The following is a 16,481-nucleotide window of genomic DNA, read 5'->3' on the forward strand; positions in this document are numbered from 1 at the left end:
CGGCCTTCGGGCCTCTGGTGTCTATATGTATTGAACACAGAGATGTAGTGTCCAAAGAGAGGCATCGTTTATCGCTTGTCACGTTTTGCAAACTCTATACGATCTGCGAGACCTTAGAGCGACAGCGGTAGCGCAGGTGTGAACAAAGCGCCCCACGTCCATTTATGGCGATTTGTATGGTTCCTCGCACTGCCTTAGCTGCGAAACGATCGTTCAATCTAGTCGAATGACACGGACGCAGTGAAACGTGGGTGATTTAGGAGATAGGAACACTGCACATGCGATTGATCTTAGCTCGAATCCTGTTTATTGTCATTGCGCAGCACGAATACGACGCGCCCGCATCAACCTGCCATCGCCATCTTTCGGCTTCCGAAAAATTCCGCTCGGTGGTGCTAGGTAATCTGGAAAGTGCGAATATTCTAGGCACTATAGCCGTAGCCAGTTTGTTTCCGCCGCCCCATTGCGCGTAACGTTGGGAAGTTGTGCCCTGCTTTTAGGGTAAAGCTCCTTATAACGGCACCCGTTCGTCCCTCGTAGCCGTTGTAGTGCGTAACAAGTATAACATTTTGACCTCCAAGGTGGTGGCGGTGAGAGATTCCTTCTGTGCGTTGTTGAGCAAAAGAAAATAGTGCTCAATGTACATGCCAATGGCTGGTAATGGGGATTGAGAGACAGGAGCATTCGGCTTGTAGTTAACGCGCACGCTGCAGTCCTCATTAGCAGCCATTGGCATGTACATTGAGCACTATCTGACAAGAAAGGGTTGCTATATGTTATACTCGCTGGGTGTAACCTCCTTAGCTTTAGAAAAGTTTAGCGAATGTTGAGTCGCAGTGCCATGAATACAATGTACTAGTATATACCATGAACTCGAGGTGGTTAAAGGTGGGAAGTAGATACGAAGCGCAAGCCTTCACAAAGTAAAAGCCGAATTCTCCTGTCTCTCACTTCCCATTAGCAGCCATCGGCATGTATATTAAGCACTGTCTGACAGGAAAGGGTTGCTACATTATACTCTCTGGGCGTAACCTTCTTGGTTTTAGAAAGGTTTAGCGAGCGTTGAGCCGCAGTGCCATGAATACAGTAAACTAGTATATACCTTGAACTCGAGGTGGTTAAAGGTGGGAAGTAGACCCGAAGCGCAAGCCGTAAGAAAGTGTGCGTGAGCTGCCTCTCGTTTAGTCCTTCGAATGCCCGCTGGATAACGGTGCTTCTATATGGGTAGTTCGGACTTGCATGGTGGATGGACGTGTTTTTTGAGCGCTCCCGATCGTCCGCGCAGATAAATGGTTTTGCATGTTTTGAGCTTACCTTTATAATTAAAAGGCAGTAGTTAAAATCTTTGTAGCACTTATCTTTAAAAATTCTTTGTAGCACTTGTCTATTAAAATCTTTGTAGCACCCTGTTGAGCAGGTGCACGTACATTGAACACGCACAATTTTGTAGTAGAGCTTAGACTTTTTTTTCCTAGGGGAGGGATCGTGTTCTGTAAATATCGAGTGAGACAAGTCATAAGGACAATTGGTGTCATAAAGACATGGTTAAAAAGGCTGTAAAGTGTTGAGGATGTGGAGTAAGTTTAAAAATGGACCCAAGTGCAGAAGAAAACGGAGAGAAGGCTGACGGGAAGTGTAGGCAGTGTGAGGTCGAGGAAAAAATTGAGAAAATAATCGTTGCCCAGAGTTAACTGCTGTTCAGAATCACCGAGCTGGAGACTGCGTTGGCGACAAAGCAAGAAAAAACGAGCGCAATGGGAGAAAGGCTGAAGCCCGCCGAGGAAGCACTAGCCAAGGTGAACAAAGGAGCGGCGGATGGAGAGAACAGTAGGGCACCGGCAACCAGAACGGCGGAGAAGAAAGAGCTAGCAAGCTTGGAAAAACAGGTTCAGCCGGTTCAAGTGTCGCAAGGCCCAGCTTTAGCGAAGTAGTGGTGGGGCTGGGAGGGGATAAAGCAGCCGGCGTCACAGGTGCAAGTAACCCGCAGGTGCAGGACAGTCTAGCTGAAAAGTCACAGCATGTGATAATCGCTGGGGACATGAATTTAAATCAATATGCAGAAGCAATCAATAAGAGGGTAAGAGGTGACAAGAGGGTTGCAGTAGGAACGTTCCCAGAACGGAAGCTGGAAGCAGTCATGAGGAAAAAGAGCGCAAAACTCAGAACTACAGACGATAGACGAAACCTCCTAATAACTTCAGGCGGTTTAAACGATGTCTTGAATGAAGATACGGCAGGACTAGTGACCACACTGGCGAAAGGGGTCGATGACATGCGCGCCACTTCTCTTCAGGTACAGGTAGTGATATGCACGATACCGGGGGTACCGGTGCGTGACGGCAACCTGCAAAAAGCGGTTGTCAATGCACACCAAGAAATATGGCGGATGTGTCGAGAGAAAGGCTTTGAGGTGGTGGAAATAGAGAGCTGCATAGGTGGGGTGGTTTTCAACGAGACAGAATTTACTTCGATGAGCGGCTAGGTCATGAGGTGGGTTGGAGATTTGCAGGACGCGCAGTAGCTTTTTTGGGGGGCAAGCGGGCCCATCGGAGTGCAGGATAGCTAGTAACGAGGAAAACAACCAGAGAGACTCTTTCACAGGTGGTATGGACAGAAACGATTCCAAAGTGGCACCAGTATCTAAGATAGGTAGAGTCCGGGGCAGAAATAGGCGTAGCAACGAGTGTCGAGCCAATTAAGACATAGGGTATATAAACATGCAGGGTGGCAGGAACAGGCTGAAGTAGGAAGAGATAGAGGAACCGCTAAGAGAGGAGAGGCCGATGGTGTACGGTTTTGAAGAAACACATCTTAGGGGCATGGAACAACCTACTAACGATCCGGACTACGCGTGGGTATATTCTAATAGAACAGAAGGCAGCAGAAAGGGAGTGGTATTGGAGCATTCATTCATAAAAATACAGACTGGCAAAGGGTCAAGCCGGAGTGCAAGGAATATTTATAGCTAAAAGGGAAAGTGGCAGGCCAGATGACACTTCTTTGGTTTGGTGTACTTGTGGTTTCGTGTACTTGTGGACGAGAGCAAAGGCCAGAGAGGAAAACCAGGCAACGGCAGAGTGTATATCAAAGGATATTCAGGAGTTATGAGGAGAGTGCCAGATAACTATACCAGGAGATATGAATCCACACATAGAAGATATAGATGGGTATACCGACCCGACAGGCAAAATGATCATCGATATGTGTGAAAGGCTGGATTTGATCATTTGCAACAGTACCGAGAAGTGTGAAGGGCAAATAACATGGGAGGTAGGAAAGCTAGAGTCGACGATAGATTACGCACCGATGTCACATAGGATGTATGATAAGCTCAGAGGAATGCACATAGATGAAAGTGGCTCCAGAAGTCTGGGTAGTGATCACAACTAAGTTTTGGAAGAGCAGCGAAAGTGGGACGGAGACAAGATGAGCAACTACAGGAAATTTTTCGTTCAGAAAGGCAAATAGAAATAGCTACTAAACAAATTGAGAAAGTAATCACTGAGGTTATTAAAGCAGTGTCGACATACACAAATCTGATAAGACTGTTTGACCTAGAGCTTTCTAAGGCACGTGACAAGTCACCCCAAAAAAGAAGACACAAACGCAAGAATTGTTGCGATGAGGAAGTTAAGAGAGCCATAGCAAAACGTCAGGAAGCCTCTAGGGAACAAAGACATGCTATGCAGCGGGATGAACCGACAGATGATGTTGAAAGGAAATGGGAAATCTTTCTAAGCTGTGGAACGGGTCATCCGTTCTGGTCAATGAAAAGATTAGAAGAAAGGAAGTTCAGTGGCTGGCAGAAGTACATAAAAAAGATAGAAAGGCAGCTGGGAAACTTTGGAACCATCTAAACTCCCTAAGAAATGAGACAAGCCCAGAGCAGAGTTTTAACTACAGCCCAAGGTGCTAGGCTAGAAGGGGAGGAAGCTATTGAATATATAAGAACAAGGGTGACAGAAAAATTTCAACAAAGAAGTACTTTATGCACCACAATAGACAAGGACGAATCAAGTGGTGCAATGGCTCCATTTTCGCAACGAGAGTGGGAAAGGACTGAGAAGAGGGTTCCTAGTAGTACATCAACAGGCCCAGACGGCATTCCAATCAAGCTGACAAAAATATTAGGTGCGAAGTCTAAGCAGGCTTTGAGAGAGGCAGTAAGCAAAATAATAATCGATGGTGAAGTCCCCGATGGGTGGAAACTTAGCAGGATGAGTATGATCAATAAAGGAAAGGGGGACAAAGCTGACATAAACAACTACCGTCCTATAACAGTGACATCAGTGGTCTACAGACTGGCAATGCAGGTCATAAAGGAAAGACTTCAGGCATGAATAGAGGATGAGGGGGTGCTGGGGGAACTGCAGAATGGGTTTCGGAAATACAGGAGGATGGAAGACAATCTGTGCGCACCGACGCAGTGCATCGAAATAGCAGAAGAGGAAGGCAAGCCCCTGTGGCTAGCATTTTTGGATTTCAAAAGAGCACGGATAGCATGGTTCAAGAGAATTTGTGGGGAATACTCGACACACTAGGTGTGGAAGATGGAGTCACTAATCTTTCAAAGGATATCTATAAAGGAAACATGGCAGTTATAAATTGGGAAAACAGGTATCCAAGCCTACAGAAGTAATCCGGGGGCTTAGGAAGGGGTGTCTCCTGTCACCCTTGTTATTCATGATGTACCTACAAGAATTAGAGGCCAAATTAGAGGGAAGTGGACTAGGCTTCAACCTCTTTTTCGTCAAACAATGAAAACTCATTGAAAAGGCACTACCAGCGTTGATGTACGCAGATGATATAGTGCAAATGGCCGACAACAAGGATGATTTGCATAGATTGATGGGCATCTGCAGTAAAAAGGAAGATAGGTTATATTTTAGATTCAGTAAGAAAAAATCAGCAGTCATGATTTTTAATGATAATGAAGGTAGTGAGCTTAGAATACAGGAGGTCACGCTAGAGATAACAGATAAATACAAATATCTGGGAGTATGGATAAGCAATGGGGCCGAGTACCTAAGGGAACACGAAATATACGTGACGACTAAAGGTAACAGGAATGCAGCGGTGATGAAAAACAGAGCACTGTGGAATTACAATAGATATAGACACACCAGGCCAAATACGAAGTGGTAGATGCGGTATGCAGTGCGTGTGGAGAGGAAGAGGAAACTGCCGAACACTTGATAAGGTTCTGTAAAGGGCTTCACCATATAGTTCAGAATGATGGCGCAGAGTGTTTCAAAGCACTGGGGTTTAGGGACAGGGAGGGTAAAATAGACTTTAAGCTGGTAGAATGAACTAGAAGGAGGTTATCCGATTGGTGGCAAAAGTCAAGGCACGAGTGGAAATTAAACCCTTCAGTGCAAAGTAACAGTTCTCAACCTCACTATTTAAAGGGAAAAAAATAAATCAAGTTTTTGGTTCACTATGTATTACGGCTTGGTGGCGTTAACCAACGCCCGATGGGTACAGCCATATTAATCCATCCATCCATCGAATATATCATGAAAAGATGCGAGATGGCGGTACTTCGAGTATTGAATAGGTGACGAACGGACACACAGACTGATGCATGGATGGACGCATGAATGGAAGCAGAGGCGGATGCATGGACGAACGAAGGGATGGACGCACGAACAGACGCACGCAGGGACAGTCACACAGATGGACGCATGGATGGACGGAAGCAAAAACAAATGGACGGACAAATGCTTCGCCCCACTCTCCATCATTCCCTCCGAGAATATGCTGCCAATTTTTTTATGTGTGTGCGCCCGTGTGAAACAGTGAGTTCTAGGACACGTTTCTTGGGCCGGTGTAGTTACTGCTTTTGTGCGTTTTGTGAAAATGAATGACGCGTCACCGCCAAACAAGAAAAATATCTGCTCCAGCAGCGCGCCAACTCCGGGGTGAGCAAGAAACGAAGTTCCTGTTTGTATTGTGGGAGGACCGGCTGCTGGATCGTCGACGGCAGAAGCGGAACGCCAGTGTGTACAACGAAATCGTTGAGGCCCCGCGACAGGCAGGCTGTGTAAGGATGCAACACAAGATAGAAAATCGGTATCCGTTACCGCGTCCATGGTCGTCATGAAAGCGTTTAGTAGCAGCAGCTCTTCTTCGTTGATGTCGGCTTCCTCTTCCACCGCTTCAATGCCTGCATCAAGCTGCATTATCCCACCCATGAAAAAACCAAGGCAGCCTTTTCAGATCGAAACTCTGCATCGTGGTTCCTCATCACGGCAGAAGCTTGCAAAGCAAGTCACCGTTGCCTCCAAAACGTGTAAACACAAACCGTACTGCCCTAACGCAACCACAAAATGGCAGTCACACCTGCTCATGCGATGGCATCACCACCACAGTTTCGTTACTTAACAGCCTAAAAACAAATTATGCTTAATTAAGTATATACAAATATTTCAATGTTATGTTTATACAAAAGTAACAGACGCATGTGCGTTTCAAGGTGCATATATGTGATTTCACTAACGAAAACTCAATAACAAATCCAAAAATTTGCAGCGCCACCCAATTTTACCGAGAGTTCGCTTTACCACTCAACAACAGATGGAAACTTCCGCGTAGCAACGCGAAAACTACAGGTTTTCCCTCTCACTTTAACCCAAGTGCCATCCTAAATAATCTGCATGCCATTCAAACTATCTGAATGCCCAGCTATTCAATCTATGTGCCAATCATTTAATCCAAGCGCTAACATATTTAATCCAAGCGCCAACTCACTCAGGCCGCGTGCCATTGAGTTTAATCCAAGTGCCACCGTATTTAATCCAATTGCCAATGACTTTAATTCAGGTGCCAGTAAGTTTAATTCATGCGCTAGAAACACACAGTTAGCCACTATATATAGTATAAATGTCAGAATAACGTAAACATGGCGTCACAGCAAGAACTTTTCCCTCGGCTATACATGGTAGCGCTTATGAAATGAAGTGCGTAGTGCGACTTCCCCTTAACATTTTGGTGTCATAGCTTCAAAATAAAAGAAACAGTCAGTAGTAATTGCATATATGGGTACTTAAATGTATTTGCTCATAAAGTTCATGTTAGTCTTTATTGCATTGCTACTGCTTCATTCCGGTTAACCATCTACACCATCGCATATGCATAGATTCGTGTCGTCTGTTGAGCAGACGGCATTTGGCTACTCATGCGCTGAGGCTACCGCAGTCGTCTGCTCAGCCCAGGGAGAACAGTGACCAACAGATGATATTCATTCGTTCTTGAAATCAGAAATAACCGCTTAAAATACCAAACTTGCATTTATTCGGGTTTATGTGGAAATAAGTTGTTATAAAAGCATCAAAGTAGATACTCCAGTTTTCATGTAACAGACGGCGCTTAGTGAAGCTGCAGCGTGTTTACTTGAAACGTGTGTTTTCATACGGGAACATTTGCAGACGAAGAGAGAGCTTTGCTTGAAGTCATGGCTGGACGCAAACGAGGACCACACTTTAAGAACAGCGGCGAACCTCGTCGAAAAAACAGCAGAGTATCGGTGGTCGACAGGGCTAGGATTGTGGACGTGTACAGGCGTGGCGGTGACTTAAAGCAACTGGCCAACGCTCTAGGCATCAACATTAAAAGAGCAGGATCGATTGCCGCTACCGACAGAGAAACATCAAAGCATGATGGGGGTTGAAAAAGGAAGCTTGGAGATGATGTCGTGAGTACTTTGAGACGAGTTGTCGATGAAAACTGTACATTTACATTGAAGCAAAAAAAGGGGGCCCAGGAGAAAGAAATGCCTGGAGTAACAATCAGTGCAAGCACAGTCAACCACTTGCTGGATGCCCACTGCTACTCGATGAAGCTACTGACGCAGAGGCCCACAGATCGCAACCGTGACGATATCAAGCACAGCCGCATGCTGTACGCCCAATGGCTGCAGTCTGATGTGCCGCGTGTTTGCCGCTTCTATTTGGATGAGACTAACTTCAATATCTGGTGTTCCAGAAACTTCGGCAGGGCAGCTAAAGGACAACAAGCTGTGCACACGACCACAACGACAAAGGGAGTGAACTTGAACATTATAGCATGCATATCCGCAAATGGAGTTATTCACTGGACTGTTGTGGACAAAGTTCATTGGGTTGTTTTTAATGGCTTCCTCAGTGATGTTTCGGTCCGCGTAGAACGTGATGAGCCAAGTACCGAAGCTGTATTCCTTTTTGATAATGCACCTGCTCACGCTCGAGCAGAACAGGCGGCTTTGGCTAACACCATGCACTCTATTAAGCGCCTGCCAGCGTACAGTCTCTTCTTTAACCCTATAGATGAAGCCTTCTAGAAATTTAAGTCACACGTGAAGGCCTACCTGAGCGAACGTCGTAATTTAGTTTTAGTGACACCGCAAGGCATGACGAAAAAGGAGCACAGGCGTTCTTTGCTCCTGGAGGCGGCTCGCCACTCCATGCAACAAATACAGCGCGTGGACTGCGCGGCCTTTGATCGGCACAATTTCTCTTACATGCCTGCCGCTTTGCGTGAAGATGACTTGTGAACATCCGTCTCCGAGCCCTATAAGACAGTTCTGCTTTAATAAATACACTAACCTGTGCCTATGTTGCATTTCTTGAATAATTATTAGTAATCACTCGTTTTTCTGTATATGTATATGTATGTATGTGCACACACACACATATATATGTGTTTGTGTGTTTGTGTGTGTGCGTGTGTGTGCTTGCGTGCGTGTGTGTGTGTAGAGATAGAGAGGGGGGACAGAACAAATAATTAAGTGATTGCACTGAATCCGCAAGCTTCCAATGTGCGATGAGAGGTATAATTCCGCGCAAAAAAAAACACGTACACAAAAAAGAAGGCTAGGCCCAAGGTCAGTTGCGTGTTATTATCATTTTTTTCCCTCTGGGCTCGCTTTATCGCATTCGTCAAGTACGTCACAAAACTAACAAGCTAAACAAACAATCAGTACTGTTCGTATCATCTGAGACATTTAACTTTGTTTGAATAAAAAATAAGAGCATACAATAATGTAAAATAAAACTTCTATTGCCACATCAGGATGATCAGTTTACGTTTTATGTTCACTACAATAAAAGAAAACATATTGAAATTATCTCTCATACACAGTGCGTGCCACGCGACGGCTTCCTAATTTCTTGATTATATGTAGCTGTCTTTGACCCATCACTGCCCGCGACCATGCCTTTAATCACTTAGTATGCGTTCCGGCCCTCCAATAAACATAGTGTGTCGTTCGCATTACATGACCTGTCCTGGTCATGTAATGTTGTAGTGTGTACCAAAGCCAATTATGAGCTTCGGTGACGGATACTGAATTTCATTGCACTGTAAAATACTCAGTAATATGTTCCTGCGTTTTTTTTTCGTTTTCATTAAAGTTATTTCACCTGGGCCAAGCACTCATTATACAAACTTGCGCATAGCAAAGTATAAGCACTCCAAACTTGGCTTAAGCAAACCACGGCAGTAATTTTTTCAAGAATACTATCGGCGAATACAAATAATTATGATTGATTCTACCTTCCTACTATTGTCTTTTATACTGTAGGAACTGAATTTCAATTGCACTGCCGTTTTTACGCCCCGTATTCTGGTTTTTGTGCGTGAATTAAACTGACTCGCACCTGAATTAAAGTCATTGTCAATTGGATTAAACACGGTGGCACTTGAATTAAACTAAATGGCACGCGGCTTGAGTGAGTTGGCGCTTAGATTAAGTATGTTGGCGCTTGGATCAAATGTTTGGCACAAGGATTAAATAGCTCGGCACTCAGATTATTTCAATGGCGTGCAGATTATTTAAGCTGGCACTTGGATTAAAGTGAGAAGGAAAACCTGTAGATCGAGTTGACGGAGTTGGGGAACTTCGAGGGCCGTTGACTCGATGGCCTTTAAAAGTGTTCATGTGACAATAGTATTAGTCTTGGAACGAGGCCATGGTACGCCAGCAACTAAAGGTGGAACGCGTGCCGCGTTTTTAGCGAGCCAAAACTTTGACATGTGGTGGACGTCAGCGTTGCCATAGAACGAGTCTAGCATGCAAGTCGAGAAGCAACCCTGCCCAAAGCGAATGTACGTATTTTGCACAGTGTGACAGGGGGAGCGTCTGCTACCCGACGCACATGGTTTGTAGTAACCATGCCAACGACGCCGTCAAAAAGAGCGGCAGCGAGGTATTGCGTGAAGGCCATTTTGAGTTGACATTTTCAGTATGTCTTTATGCGACGCACGTTGTGAGTGGAAGTGGTCTTTGAGGTCAGCAGGCAAGTCAAATGCGAAAGAACATTTCTCGTTGTCGTCCGCTCGAGTTTTAAACATTAAGGACTCAGAAATTCCCTTTTCGCGCATCTAATTTTATCATTTTTGTTGAAGTTGTCTCGGAAATCACTGCAGCATGTGTTCCAGTGCAAAACAAGGCTGTCACAAAAGTGTAGCAGATCCCCTTTAAGAACCGGCCACTGCCTCCTTTCCGGGCCCTCTCTCACGGGCAGCTGGCGTGTGCCGTCATAACCGTCATAACTTGAAGGATGAAGAAAGCCACGTATGTCCAAGTACATTAGTCACGCACCTTAAAGCGGACACGACGCGCCTTTCTTCTCCGACGATAGTTATAGCGCGAGAACAAAACGACGACACAGAGTGTCTTTCGTGTCCTTCTTGTCTCTGTGTCGTCGTTTTGTTCTCGCGCTATAACTATCGTCATGCCATACCAACTAGCCCAAGCTGCCACACATTTCTTCTCTGGTCAGCACCCCCCTCGTTAGTGAGCGGGGCAGTCGTAAACCAGGTGCTCACAAAGCGTTAAGAAGAACATAGTAACGAAAACGAGCGTTAGCCAACGACTTTCGTCGATGGATTGTTGTACTTAAGAAAAGAAAATTGGCAGATCCAACGTAATGTGAGAATCGGGTATACGCGAAGTATGAGGAAGGTTGATATGTGACTTTAGAATCACCACAACGTTACGAGGTGGAAGTAAATTATGGCGCACATGACTTCCGTGTCATGGTTATCATGTTTGGATAAGTCGTTTACCTGCGTCATCTATTCACGTCCCGTGATGCCAAATTTAGCATACGTGAAAGCTAGCAAAACGGCCGCGAGCACGCTATGAACGTGGTCTGTTGTCATGTTTTTGCATGACACGCGTTTCATGATTATCATGTTTTCACCAGTGATATACTATTGACGTCACGTAACACCAAATTTGGTATATGTGCAGCTAACGAAACGGCCGCGGGGGCATAATGAAGGGCCCAATATACTCCAACGTGATGTTGACGTGCGCGCAAGCTGGGCAGAGCGACGCTATACATTAGCAAAACGCGAGAACTCTATAGTCTCCCTCCAAGCGTGACCGGTGCGTCCAGTGTCCATCAGCGCGGCCCGATGGCAACCGGCGCGAAATGCAACATGCTGCACTTCGCGCTGATGCGTTACCTAGACAACACTGCGTCTCCCTAATTTCGTTGCGGAGGGATGCCGGCCGCGCTGAAAGGCGCATGCGATGCGTCAAAGCAACGCAGCGCGGCGTGTGCCTGCGAGTATACGGCAGTACTGGTGCCTGACGTGGTGACACCGGCGTGACGAAATGGAACGAACGCCGGCACGCACGTGCACCCTGTCACGTCGAAGTGTATGGACACCTTGACTGTGGCATGTAGCCATGTTGTCACATTACACGGATCTCATGATTACCATGTTTGCACCAATCACATACCTTCGTCATCCATTGACGTCACGTAATACCGAATTCGGCAAATGTGAAGCTAGCGAAACGGCCGCAAACGCATCAAGAGTGTGGCAAGAAGTCATGTTGTAACATGAGACGCAAGCCATGATTATCATGTTTGGATGTGTCATTGACCTGTATCGTTCGTTCGCGTCACGTAACACCGAATTTGGTACATGTGAAGCTAGGAAAACGGCCGCGAGCGCATTATGAGCATGGCAAGTAGTCGTATGGTTAAATGAATATCTCATGATTATCATGTTTGCACCAGTCACATAACTTCCTCATCCATTTACGTACCATAATACCAAATTTTGTATATGTGAAGCTAGCGAAGTTGCCACGAGCGCATCATTAGCGTGGCATGTAGTCGTGTTGTTACATGACACGCATATCATAATTTTCATGTTAGAGTCTGTCGCTTGTGTTCGCCATGCAATCATGTCATGCCATACCTGCATTGCAACATGTCATGCGAACGAGACCACTGCAAGAGCAGCAAGACCATGAAATGTAAATCATGACATTCATGAAATATATGCTTTGATTTTCATGTTATGGCTATGCGAATATCCTCGTCATACAGTCATGTTATGCCATATAAGGTTTGGTATCGATACCATTATACAAACGGCCAGTAGAGCTAAAAGTCGTAAGCGCATAGATAGATAGATAGATAGATAGATAGATAGATAGATAGATAGATAGATAGATAGATACTCTCAAAGTCGCCAGAGTTCGCTAAGCTTCGCATTTATTAACAGTGAAAAATCTTAGTCGGGATGAGTGAAGATAAAGCAATTGCAGCGTGCAACAAATCTCGGTAACGCGCTTGACGGGCTCTAGAAAATTTTGTAGTGATCGATTCGCCAGGCTTTTAACTCTTATTAAGGGGTCCAGCAACACTTTTCTAAAAAGCACTGAATTGGATTGTAGAAAGGTGGTTATCACCTCACGCATTCACCGCCGCAAGAAATTTTTCAGAATGCTTACAGTATACAAGCGAATATTTGTCGCACCCTGCGATCGCCTTCACTCCTCTCTCGTCGCGATGAAAACGCTGGAAGCTATACTCTGTTTTATGAGTTCTGTGCAGCGGAGCCAACGCTATGCGAATGTTGGGCGCAGATTTTTGTGAAGCGAGATGTAGCACCCACGCTCTCATCCTGTTGCGTGTCCTCTTGAGCTTTGCAAGTGGTCTTGTCTAAAAAAATTTTTTTTTACTGTACGTGAAAAAAATGATAAGTTTACTTGGTCGGGCATGCAGTGCTTTAGCCGATACCGCAGAAGAATTCTTTGCGTTTTGGAACCACGATCTGCCATGGTGATTGTGGCGCACTTTTATATTAAAGAATTTTCGTGGCTCTATGATACTGACGAAAGAGTACTCCGTTATTCCTGTGGTATAGGTGCAAATGGCAGAAGAAATCATGCAATCGTGCCTCGTACGAAATAAGTTTTCATCTTTAAACTACAAAGCTTCATAGCACCGCGGAGAATTCATCAGTGAGTGCGAAAAACATGGCTGCAACTGCTGCAAGGAGTTGTCACCCAATCGAATTGATAGAACAGCTGCCGTGTGCTCTGTAGCTTGTAATCTCCAAACTCATGCTTATAATTGCTTTAGAAGCATGTCCTTGAGCTTCAAGACACAAAATTCATGCCGATTCAGCACAGTTTTTGAGAGCCACACTCAAATAACCAATTTTGAAGGCATAGCGTATGGCGATGGGTGCTTCCGAAATCTCGGAGCGCATTATTTACGCATTTGTTGTTTTTTTTCTAATCCTTGATAGGCGGCGCCCTTGTAATGACGACAGATTGAAGACACATTATTGTGTTTTACGCAACCCTTTTCTGAACACAGGGTAGAGTACGACTCCTCATAGACTGCTGGAACCATGCTTGGCAACGACGTGGACGACATCTGAATTAATAGAGTGAGAAATGCGAAGCAAAAAACAAGTAGCTCGAAGCGTCGCGCCGCATACGCAGACGACGCGAAAAGTCGAAAGCTGACTACGCAGTTCGCTGATGTAGCTGTCACCCAAGATACTGTTTTGTGGTGGTGGCGGCCGCGAACAAGAAAAGATCCTCAACCTCGGTGTGTTGTACAGAGCTGTGCAAAAATGCTGATAAACGAAGAAAATTGCCCCGGTGCGCAAGCTCACTGTTAGCAGCCCACATAGCTTGCAGATGACTGGGGCGCGGAAGGATACATTTAAATGTGCTCGCCCTCTTAAATGATCGAGAAGGACTGTAGCTTTACAGTGCTGCACCGAAGTACCGAAACAGGAAGAAAAAATTTCGACAGATCCCACCTACCTGGGAATCGACGTTATGCGAAGCATGCAGGGGCAAGGTGACTGTGTCGCAATTTTTATTGAGCGACACGTCGTGAAATGACGCTAAGTATATGTGACCTAAGAAGGCAGTGTCTGTTGGTAGAGACTGCTGAAGAAGAAGTGGAAAAGAAATAAACATGGAGTATGAGCCAGGCCACATTTCCTGCATCTAGCGTCACACAAGTCGACAGGATGAAGACGTGCCAGCCCCTTCACCAGTCACTTATCATCGACGCATTTCCCCATAAGACGGCCTGACCATACATCGACTACGGAATCATCTCCTAGCAGCACACACCGACCAGCACCATGACAGAACCTTGACATCCCCAAGTACACTGGATCAGCGGACGACGGACCCCGACAGGACTGGTTCAACCTATTTGAGCTCCACAACGCCACTGAATACTGGTCGGAAGGGGAGATGGTCATCAATTTTACCGACTACGTCTTCGGTGAGGCTTTCAAATTTTGCCTCACCCACATATATCAAAACGACGTGTCATTGAAAAAGATCAACGAAGAAATGATCGTTTGGTCCAAGTAATACTGTGACGACAACGACGAAGAGTCGCTTAGAACCCACCATCCACAGATGATCGTCAACCTCAGTCGTCAATTTCACAAGCATTCTCTATATTCGAACACCTAGCATTACTCGACAACTGCTACGAAATGAAGTGGCACATGACATGAGCTTAGTGACGAGCGACAATGGGTATTTTGGGAAGAACACAATCATCAAGCGGGCCTCCCTTCTGCATGAAAGTCGGCATTGCCGAAGTCATCGCTTCAGCGTATAACACTAGACGTTGCTCAACCACCTGATGCCCTTCACTCTTCGACACGCATACATTGTCCACCACGCGGTTTTCCATCACGTGGCTCTGCAAGCGCTCCTAGCACTCATCACCTGTCTTATAAGAACACCATATTCACGGTAGAAGGGGTATGAGCCAGGCCATGTATCCCGCATCTAGCGTCACATATATGTACAAATATTGTACCCACGGACATATTGTTGCGAGTGACTGTGTTTATTTACAGATGAGGTGAAAAGGCGTTGTGAAATAGCAGCGTACTTCTGAGACAGGCCAAGAACGCTTCCACCCAACCACACAGTCCAGGCGCCGCTCCACTACTCTTCTTCTTCTTCCGCGCCCCGTAGGCTCGCGCATCTTCGTTTCATTTCCCCCGGCGGCAGACGAAGCTCGCCGAGCGAGTTAAATAGGCCTATGATGGTACTGTTTGAGGCGGGCTACGTGAACAACTTGCGTAGTGCGCGAACGCCGGTTATTGGCTGTGACTCGGGCGACAACGTAATTCACGTCACTGAGACGAGTGACTATCACGAATGGGCCGGAATAGTTCGCTAGAAACTTCCGGTACAATCCTTTTCTACGAACAGGAGTCCACAGCCACACGTAGTCACCAGGAGAAAACTCTACGGGGATATGCTTGGCATCGTAGCGACTCTTGCTGTGTTCTTGCGAAGACAATGTTCGAAGGCGCGCTAGTTGACGTGCTTCTTCAGCGCGACACAACGTCTGAGCGATGGACAGATCTTCCTGATGCGAGAAAGGTAATAGAGTGTCCAGAAAACTCTGTGGATTTCGTGCGTAAAGCAGAAAGAAGAGTGAATGTCCAGTAACTTCATGCTTGGCGGTGTTATACGCGTAAGTAACAAACGGTAAGACGGAATCCCAGTTCCTGTGGTCAGCATCAACGTACATCGATAACATATTCGTGAGAGTTCGATTTGTTCTCTCAGTGAGACCGTTAGTTTGCGGATGGTAAGGGGTGGAGTGGCGATAAGAGGAGCCACAGAGGCGCAAAATTTCTTCAACCACATCGGCCATAAATTGTCGTCCACGGTCACTGATGACAACCCGTGGAGCACCGTGACGCAGTATGACCCGTTGTAACAGAAAAGAAGAAACAGCGGCTGCTGTGGCCGATGTCAGTGCGTCCGTTTCCGTATAACGCGTTAAATAATCCACGCACACTATAACATATCGGTGGCCCGATGGAGTCTTAGGAAGGGGTCCGAGCAAGTCAATGCCGACTTTTTCAAAAGGGGATGTCGGTGGAGGGATAGGCTGCAAATAACCCGCCGGGGCAGTGGTGGATGGCTTGTGGCGCTGACGTATAGCGCAGCTGGTGACGTACTGTTTTGTGGTCTTCCACATTTTTGGCCAGTAGAACCTCTCACGTAGTCGATGCAGCGTACGTGTGAAACCGAGATGACCGGATGTTATGTCATCGTGCGCAGAACGAAGGACGACCTGGCGCAGGCTTTCCGGCACCACTAGAAGCAACGGGAGTCCATCGGCTGAATAGTTTCTTTTATACAGCAAGCCATTTGAAATTTTAAAGTGCTTGTCGACGGAGTT

At 46.0% G+C, this 16,481-nt stretch overlaps 1 pseudogene; it reads right to left on the minus strand.

Moving 5' to 3' along the window:
* The window catches only part of LOC119164638 (protein argonaute-2-like), a 42,787-nt pseudogene that overhangs the window by 10,339 nt on the left and 15,967 nt on the right, over positions 1–16,481 (minus strand).

This window comes from Rhipicephalus microplus, chromosome 9 (assembly GCF_043290135.1).
Source record: "Rhipicephalus microplus isolate Deutch F79 chromosome 9, USDA_Rmic, whole genome shotgun sequence".
Taxonomy (NCBI): Eukaryota; Metazoa; Arthropoda; class Arachnida; order Ixodida; family Ixodidae; genus Rhipicephalus; species Rhipicephalus microplus.